Raw genomic sequence first — 10,997 nt, forward strand, 5'->3', positions numbered from 1 at the left:
ATAGAAGTTTATTTCAGATTTTTTTATGATATGCCGAGACCTTCCCTCACTGAAATGCTCTGAGGAAGCCAGGCTTCTCAACAAAACTATATAATTGTAACAATTTACAACTTATTTTCTTAGTTTTTGGCACTACTAAGCAAACTTATGTAATTTAATACATTTTTTTTTCTTTACTCACATTGGTTGCCTGGAAAAGATCGCTCCAAAGCGATAAGGCCACCAGTTGCCCTGCTTTTGATTTAATTATGTTAATTTTTTATTTTCTGTAGTATAACGAAGTGTTAATAAATAAATAAACTTATTCTTCAGGCTGGTCTGGATCTCTGAGTGAACTGTATAAAGTATCCAGGAATAACGAATCTACAACCAGGCAACCAATGTTAGTATAGTAATAGATAAAGGAAGATGACTTTTTTACACCAACAGCATAAGCATTATAAAAATATCTATGTAGACTCAAACTCTGGAATCATTATCATTATAAATTAATGAATAAAATAAAATAAAATATTAAAATTGTCTGGTATCTGTTGACATTAACTACAAGACGATTTTGGAGGAATCGCTACGTTCTCGAAGAAGAATATTTTTTTTTGCTAAAGCGTGTATACTTTTACAATTTATTTATTTATCAACATTTCGCTGTACACAGAATTATAATATACAATAAGAATAGCGTGAAGCGTTAAATATCATACATTTTATAAAATTTCCACGAACATCGTAATCAAATTACGACAACGTTTCTGTTTCTGAAAATTACATCAGCTATGCGAACACTGAATAATATTATAACAACACATTTTGAAACACGCAAAATGACCGCCGCCATATACGTCGAAATTGTGAGGCATAGAGTCCAAATGTGAGTAGATACGTTGCATCTAAGAACTTAAGAAGATAAATTTGTGTGCAATAACCACGACGGTAAATGGTTAATTTGTAAAGTAACGTAAACTCAAATTCGCGTCAAATTCGCGAAAGAACGACCTTCTTTAAACCGATAAAGTATGATCGGTTTCACTATTAGGACTGCCTAGTTTATTTAGAACGAAACGCATGCATACATGCAATGAATCTGGCATTATATCAGTAATAATAATAATAATTATTTTCTAAATTTTATTAACTAACTTTCTGAGAAAATACTTGTAAAATATGTTTGAATTTTACCATTCAGGATATTAAAAAAAAAACAATGGCGCTACAACTATTTTTTTAGCTGTAGGCCTAGGATTTTTTATCCGTTTCATGATTTGTTAATCGTGATCGGCCGTCTGTGCCTGACGCTCGCTGTCGACTTTTTGGGTCTAAGGCAAGCCGTTTTCCGTTCCGTTCACCGTTCGAGCGAATGATAAATGCGCACATGGAAAGAAAGTCTATTGGTGCACAGCCAGGGATCGAACCTACGACCTCAGGGATGAGAGTCGCACGCTGAAGCTATTAGGCCAACACTGCTCTTTTCAGGACATAAATCGATAAAAAATATCTAAACTTTTTTTTGGCTTACGTGGTTTTAATTGATACCGCCATTCATTGACGCGCTGCCGGCCTTATAAGAATTGGTACGCTCTTTTTTTGAAGGACCTTAAGGACCCTTATCTCCATCGGTTGTTCTGTTGGCTTATAAGATGAAACCACCTATAATATTATTTTATATAATGTTATAAAATCAAGAGTTAGTATATTTGGGTAAATAAATCATAATCTATATAAATATTTTATATAAGATGTTAGATGTTGCATCTGTTTCATAATCTTTGTATGTATTACAATAGAATTTCATTTGACGTGTGATGCTAACCACAGACCGCAACTCATTGTTGAACACTTAATTACAAGTAGATAACATCTTATTATCTAGCTGCTGATAACCACAACTTCAACTGACAATACATGCAATGCTCAGCCCGTAGGTTAGTTCGCAAGCAAGCCTCAGATATAGAAATTTCATATGTTTGACAAGCGCTATTTATTTCATACTTTACAGAAATGTCTCATTTAAAAAATCTACTGTTTTAAAGACTTTTAGTTAGTATATCTAGTGTATGGTGTTTGTAATTAAACTCCTCCGAAATTTCTCAACCGATTTCGTGAAATTTTGCGTGCTTAGTTAGATCAGCGAGTCGGACATCTATTTTTCATCTACCTAAAAAACACAGTATTAAAACGATTTTTTTCTAAAACAGGGCAGGAGGCAGATGTTAAGCGATACCGCGGCCCATGGACATTTTCAATGCCAGAGGGCACAGGAGTGCGTTGCCGGCCTTTTAAGAATTGGTAAACGTGAACCGACGCAACGTGTTGACACCTCATGAGCATCGTACACATTAACAAGAGAAGCAAATTCAGAATTCATTTCGCCTACAATAGTGTAGGTGTAATCGTGTGCTAACTATGCTATGGATTTAAAAAATAATGACTAGGTGTTACTAGGACTAGGGGTACATGAAATAATAAGATATACTTTTACTCATTGTTTGGCTATGGCGTATTTAGATATTTTAAATTAAAAAAAAAAGTCTAGATTAAAATGTATATGCAACGAAATTTATGATTTGGAGGAGCAATGGTTGGTCCACAAAAATAAACCAGAACCTGTCACTCAAACTACATCTTCCCGTCGAACGTTTGCGTTGGAAAAGTTACCAGGGCGTAATTTACGCCGCTGTGTAGTATGCAGCAGCAAAGATCGAGTGATGTTAACAACCCAATATGTGCCCGCTGTAAGAAGAGACTACATGGAGTCTGTGCGGGAAAGCACACCTGTTATCTTTTTTACTTTGATATTCCAGTTTTTGTTGTAATTTTTATTCACAATATGAATATTTATTACTTTCTTTGTAATTTAATTACCATAGAACAACATTTCTATGAATAAAACACAGCAAATAAGATTAGAATTGAACAATTTTTGTAAAGAGATAGAGATTTTTTTGCAGGGTGTATATGGCATCATAATCAACGGTTTTTTGGCATTATTAGGCAAACATGAGTAATAACCCATGGCACTCAAACTGTTAATTATCGATTATAAAGATATTATAATATATATTATAAGATATAAATAAATAAGGGTTTTTGCATTATCTGGCTCAGATTTATGTATCCAAATAGTTCTTTGGAAAATGCCTAACAATGTTAAAGCTATTTGCCCCACAACCTTGTGTTGTGTCATACAGTCTAATTATTTATGTACGTCTAACAAGCTTACTCAGTGAGCGTCACGTTCACAATGGCAACTAATTTTATATTCCATTCTGAAAGAAATTAGCTCTTTGTAAGATTTTCTTAAAGACTTTTCTTTGCCGCTCAAAACCTAGGTATTTTCAACCTTGTAGCGTATTATAAATTAGGAACAAAGAGGAAATTTTTTCGTGAATTCAGTTATGTAATGCCTTTGTAGGATGAACTTCTTCATTAAAAAGTTTAGGAAATAACACATTTAACAAAAGCTGGGCGAGCCCTTGCGTGTGGTTTTGAAACCTGCGGTGGAGCCTAGACGTGCTTATTTTTTAATATACAAAACTTTAACTATGAATATGAACACTGACAGGAAATAGCTCCACAATACTATTAATTCGAAAGCTCTGCAGGGTAGTTTAAGAACAAAATTATTAAAATAATATTTAAAAGCTTTTATGAGTAACACAATAATGTTTAACTAATTTTTTTTTTTACTTTCCGGTTTCATTCTATCATTATGCTTTAATCTCAATCTATTATTATCTCGATATTAACTATTCTATTTACCTCATAGAGCCTGATGATATTATACTTTATTTTTGATATTGCTTCCTTAAACTCAATACGTCTCCATAATTTGAAAGAAGTGAAGTCTTAGAGAAATAAGAAAGATCACCTCAATTGATGTACTACCCCAGTACAAGAAACGAATAAAAATAAGATGAATAAGAATGCTAGATGCCTTATACCCTAAAACAGAAGTGGCAATGGGCAGAGTCACTCATAAAAGACAACTACATGGAAAGGAAGAAGAAGAAGAGGTCGCCTTAAAAAAAAGGTTGATAGGTGAATTAGAAGCGGTAGCAGGAAGCGAATTGAGAAAGAAAGCCATGGACACAGACAGTTGGACAAAGCTGGAGGAGGCTGTTACCCAAAAAGGGGATCCAACCGAATAGGATACATAGTATAACAAGAAATAAAATTAAATGTACATATCAAATCTGACCTGTATATTATTTATTGGTGTACGGGCTTTTTATCGTGCATGCATGACACACATAATATATATAATAATATCAGGTCAGGTATGGCCGTTGGAAAACGTAAATAACGTGTTAATACACTGATATCAAGTTGAAACTTTCAATTGCTCTTGAATCGGCGCCTGCATCAGATATGTCCACAACTTATTTTATAATCAATGTAGCGGACGACAATCTCATTCCATCTGACAAATGTTAACATACACAAAAATAATTCGGGACTTTAAGACAAGTATCAGATAGAAGAATGTGTTTTATTAACACTTTGTTGCATTAACATTATAAAGACAGGTAGCAAGTGATTGTAGTACATAGTTTTATAATATGCATTGAAAAATGAATCAATGTACAACTGTATTTACGAAAACCTGGCAACATTCTCATAGAAGTTTAATTGAAATTGTAGCGTATTTAATATAAAATCTGCCTCAACCACAATTGGTGGCTGCTTTGTATCCGAAGCCTTTGAAATTCGTAAGTGACGTACATATCGTTTTATTTACAACCTCGCCTGTACCCGAGCTGGGTGGGTGACCACGCTTTATTTATTATACAAACTTTGCGTTTATAAGATCGGTACCGAGAATTTCGGTAAAATTGAGGGTAATAGACAGATTAAATTCTGAATTATTATCGTTGACTTCCATGTTTATATGGATTAGTCTCAAATATAACTGCACCACTTATTTCTAAATTAAGTGTTATAAATACACGCTTTTTAAACGAAAAACTTAAAATTTTCTGGAGTGATTTTGAAAATTATTTCACCCTTACAAAGTCTTGTATAAGGTAAGTCTATCCTTGTGTCTATTTATGCCATATATATTTTCAACTATTTAGATAAATAAATATCTACCCCTGAGAAACGGGGAACGAAATCTGTAATTTCCTTATGGTTTCCTAATAATATGCGTTTAATATTTCGTAAGGTTTTTTTTTTTTTTAATTTAATTTTGTTTTACACGTATTGTTTAGTTACATAACTTATTTATATTCTGTGATATGAATTCATTTGATTGTTTCTTTGTTTTTACTTTATAAAATAAAGAAGTCTTTATTGCTGTATTGAGTCTGGAGTTTTTTTCAACAACAAATCAGCTTGTCTCTCGACAAAGGCCTCCTGCAAATATCTCCATTTTGTTTTACACTATACTACTTCTTATAACGTCCTCCCAACGCCTCACATGTCTTCCTTGCTTCTCTATCTATCTCCAGGATACCATTCTGTTCTTCTTTGTTTATTTTTCCCTTTCTCATCTGATCGTGTGTCCCATGCATTGCTAATTCAGTCTTTTAAAGTATAAAAGATGTTATGTTATGATGTTCTGTCTGCATCCTTGAATTTAGTTTTCTATTTATAGTGTTAAAATTAAACATAGCATTTTTTTACTCGTACTATGTTTATGTCTAAGTTATTATTTAGATAGATAGATAGATATAGGTCACCGTGTAAACCTCTCTTTTAAGTTTCATTACCTTATAATAAATAATAGGTCTAAATATCCTAAAACTTACGAACGTATATTCACCATTAGGCCTGTATGTCTCGAAAATCTCACTTTGGCAACCGCGGCTAATGCCTGGACTTATATTTTTCTGCCAAAATCAGGTCAGCTCTTGACGGCGCCACAGTTCAACTACAGTTAGAACGATGATAAATAAACGCCGCGCGTTTTTAATAATCTATCTTTACAAAAGTTACTTTAAGTTTTAAGGGGTGACTAACTGCATATTAATTGTTTTTTGTTATATTAATGCAATTATATTGATTAAGGAGGTGGTATTATAGATTTTTATCAAATTTACTAGAAAGATACTTCTAGGGCCGCTCATATCAGCATAATTTAAGTAGACTAAAATAGGGATTAAATGCTTTAGTAATTGGGTTTAACTAGAAGACAGCCCTTAATAGGGGTAATATTCAGAACGGAGACTAAGTCTGACTCCTATACGTCAAAAATATATTGGATTTTGAAGCGAGTCACCGTGCTAAGGTTCATGTGGCAACGTAAAAATAATAATTTTTTTATGTAAATAAAGTGTTTAATATTATTATCAACTTTATAAACAATGTTTTAATAACTGTTGGAATAATTAAGAATATAATTGAATATGAGTACAAATATCAAAACACGATGATGTAATACTATAAAAATGTAGATTATAAATTTGTTGATATGGTAAAATTGAACTGCTACAATACTCTGTGAACGTTTTTTTTAAATTTGGAATAAATTCGCATCTGACGTCTGACGTGAGTCTATTGGGCTTTTAGCAATCCAAACCTTTTTGCCTAAATACGAATGATATTTATGAAAATATTTTGAAAAATATTATTTCTTTACGCCTTCGGTTAAAATATATAGCTGGAGGTCATGACCGTTTTTTACCAACATTTTAAACTTAATTAGACATTTTATTATAAATCATTCATCTCATTTCTAAAACCGTGGTTTTTAGTAAGATCGTATTTTTATTTTTATTGAGAGTTTAAGAGAGAAGGTTGGTAATGAATAAATTATAGTGCAATTTAAGACTCTTCATATTCGTTGCCAAGGCTAAAGTTACATTTAAGGAAAATTAATACAATAAATGATTTATTGACTAGCGGACCCAACAGACTTTGTCCTGTCGTAACTATGAATATTGATTACCAATATAATATCTCCGATCAAAGCATTCATTTTAAACGATATTCATTTTTCTAACGTCCTCTTTAACGATATTTGCTGCACGCATTATCGCAATGTTATGTCAACCGCCATAATGTTACATCAAAAAAGTTTGAATAGTACAAGCGCTACGCACTGAAAAAAAATTGTTATCGTAACAAAAGTCAGGATTACTTAATATGATGGTTAAGTATTCTTAAATTTTCCAATTTTCCGCGCACTTTTCTTAATTTTTTCTTTCATAAAAACCTTCTCCTGACAATAAAAAATACAACAAAAAAATAATTAGCGAAATCGGTCCAGCCGTTCACGCGTGATGCCGTGACCAAGGGAAATATGAATTAATTTATATATAGATGTTGTTGCAAATGACTCGCAGTGTTAGTGGCTTGAGCATGCTCCAACCATGAGAAAATGCGTTTTTATCACCGCTGTGCAACAATGATTTTTCTTTTCCTCTACAAAGATTTATATGTCGTGAGCTAATCTGCTCTAGTCGAGGATTCCCAGAAGATGATTTTAAGCAGCATCAAAGTCGTCTATTTGGTATCTTATATGAAAAAAATTGGGCTGTCTGTTGCACTACAGTATTGGATAACTTTCTCTTTTTATAGTCATGCAATGATAGAGCTGTACATAATTTATGACACACTTGCAATGCAATTATGTATTCATCTATTCAGGAAGGTACATAAAGCATTCATAGAAATGGTTCAATGCTTTAACATTAATTACGCACATAAGACAAAATCATTGAACATATTAAAGTCTTTATAATGAGCGTTTATTTTAGAGCGGTGCCGGCCTAGTGGCTTCAGCGTGCGACTCTTATTCCTGAGGTCGTGGGTTCGATCCCCGGCTGTGCACCAATGGATTTCCTTTCGATATGCGCATTTAACATTCGCTCGAACGGTCAAGGAAAACATCGTGAGAAAACCAGCATACCTTAGACCCAAAAAGTCGACGCCGTCTGTCAGGCACAGAAGGCTGATCACCTACTTGCCTATTCGGTTTACAAATGATCATGAAACAGATTCAGAAATCTGAGGCCCTAAAAAGGTTGAAGCGCCATTGATTGTTATTATTAAGAAAAAAACATGACTATCAAAATTTGCTTAACCGAGCCTAATTGAAAGTGTCATATTATATCGTATTCAAGAAAAGGGATAAGTGATTTGACCCTTTTAGGCTACAAAGGGTTAAGCGGCCATTGTACGTATCTACGTGAAAGCCTTCCGGCCAACGGATGTGTCCATCTACTTTCTATACTTTTAACTTTCCTCTTAGATCCATAATTAAATTGTCATTTAGTTTCCTTTCTCCACTTTCATGTTGAGTTTAAAATAATACTATTTAGAATTGGTGTAGTTTGAAAAGGTAAAAAGTAATTCTAATAAGAAAATATGAATAACAACGTGCTATTCTTACGTTATATAAATAAACAATGTCATTCATGACAGTTAATACTTATACTCTATATACTTTTTAATGAAATCTTTTATTTATTTCAAATAATATAAACGTATATGATAAATAAGATTTACGCACACACTTTCCTTTCTGGTAAAGAATCGTAAACACGAACAATTTTGTTTATTACGTTGTATTTGTTTATGTCCGACCTTCGTTTTAACATTTATCTTTTACTAAAGGTTCTCTTATTTATTACCAGAAACTCAACCACAACGTCGAACTGGTGCATGATTTGTACAAACTCAGAGGGTTCGACTCCCATTCAAACATGTAAACACCTAGTATCGCAAATGCTTCCAAAATTCGACTTTATAACCTTCATAAGTTTATATTTAATTCGGACAGAACGCCTGCAATAGATGTAATTTTGGACACGTTTCTGTCTATGTTCTTCCACACAAGACATTCATCAGTCAAGACATAATTTAATATTAATTTTCTTTTACTCATGCAAAGATTGATAACAACGAAATACTTATATTATCTAGTATATCTATATTCGAGTATCTAGTATTAACTATAGTAATAAGAAAAGGTCAGCACAATTTTCGTGTCTAGATAGTCTATTGCAGCAAGGAAAACGGATATCCTTTGACGTCCTTTAGCTTTGTCCTCGCTTTGAGATCTATACAATTCGGTATCTACTGCTTGTCTACCATATATTGAAATGTCATTATTACTTACGTATATATTAGATGATATATGTAAATTAACGGCTGTTAATTTAGTTAGACTTTGATAAAAATAATTAAATAAAAGGATGGCCTTATCGCTTTCAATCGACCTCTTCTAGGCAACTGTGAGAAAAAAAATTATCTATGGCGAGCGCAAGAAATGCAAAACTACATAAGTTCACTTTGTGTTGGCTGTTTAATAACCATAATATAACTTACATTTTGTAATTTCTGCGTTCTAATGTTATGTCTGTGTAAAATTTCCTTCTGTACGTACGTGTTTTTAATAATATTGTTTATCTAATATTAGTAATAGAACAATCGCAAAAACCTTTACTGTGTAACGTAAACAAAAACTTATCGGGCTCCATCCATCTCTATATTTCACAGAGGCTGATCAATCGCCAAGGTATTAGATTACGGAGTATCTTGCGTAATACCGGAAGTTTAACGCACCAAATATCCTGTGGCCAGGACTATGTTATAACTATATTCGGTATCGCTTAATTTCACAAGACATTGACATGATTGGTATTATATTTTTTTTACCAGTTTCCCTTATTATTATATACACACGTGCAAATTAATATCTATACTAACATTTTCTTGAGGACAGATTTCCATTTTTGCTGTTTGTATCGAATAAACACATAAACGAAATAACCGACACCAACAACTCTTTTACCATCAGTATTGCTGCATCATTCCTTTCATCATCAGCCTTTATTAATTTCCAAAATATTTTTAATCTCCAGCCGTGTAAAGCCGAGACGAGGTCATAAGATATTATTGATTGTGGACAATGCATTTTTAAAACCAAGGTGTCGAAATAATTTTATTTTATTGTAATAGGTATATACAATTCCACCAAAATAGCGTGCAGCACATTTGTTTACAAACATTTTGAGAAAAACTATACGTTAGGCTTCTGTCTCCACACTCTCCACACACTGACTCACACACTGTCACAGCATGGAGCTGGGTATAACTCTTGCAAGCGCATAGTGTTGTACACTTGTTCACGAACTTGTTCACTGAGAAGATTACCTGCCGACAGTTGGACCATGGCAAGAAAACATTGTGCTATATGTATTGTGCCCTCACAAAAGTTACACAGTGGAGAATGTGGAGACAGAAGCCAAACGCGATACGCGCTTAGTACGTGTTCTGCTATAATTTCGCTACAACCTCTTTAGGTCTGGCCCTCAGATTTCTGTATCTGTTTCATGATCATTTGTTAATATAAGTAGGTGATAAGTCTTCTGTGTCTGATGCACGCCGTTGACTTTTTGGGTCTAAGGCAAGCCGTTTTCCTCACGATGTTTTTCTTCACCGTTCGAGCGAATGCTAAATGCGCACTTAGAAAGAAAGTCCATTGGTGTACATCGACCTCAGGGATGAGAGTCGCACACTGAAGCCAACACTGCTTCTATGTATGCATTTAAAACGAAAATATATTGACGGCCTACGAGATGATGGTTGCGCGTAAACGCTCCTAGGCCAACAATGCAGTTTGCAATTCAAGATAATTCTTTAAATACAGTTCGTAAACGGGTAGTAGGTTAATGTGCATTATTCAAAAGACTCGATCTAACTCTACGTGCATTTATCGTAGTGGATGTCTATATGGGTCGCAAAACGGAGTTGATCATTACATGAAATGCTTGAATCGTCATCGTTCAACGATATTTCAATCAACGTTAGCCCAAATGCAGGAATACAGGTCGATGCGGTATTGAGTAATCCGTAAATACAGTCCATCCTATTCTCAATAGTTGAACTAGCCTATTAAAAAAATCTAGACAAATGGGATAGATGTTTGAGGTAAGACCAGACGATTCCAATGTGCAACAAAAAACTTTGAAAAACGCTTTTATAATTTTGGTTTTTTTTTTAATTTCCAAATAACGAGAAATACTGGAGTATCGAAAGGTACAGCTATTTTC

This window comes from Pieris brassicae, chromosome 10, assembly GCF_905147105.1.
Source record: "Pieris brassicae chromosome 10, ilPieBrab1.1, whole genome shotgun sequence".
In the NCBI taxonomy this organism is placed as follows: Eukaryota; Metazoa; Arthropoda; class Insecta; order Lepidoptera; family Pieridae; genus Pieris; species Pieris brassicae.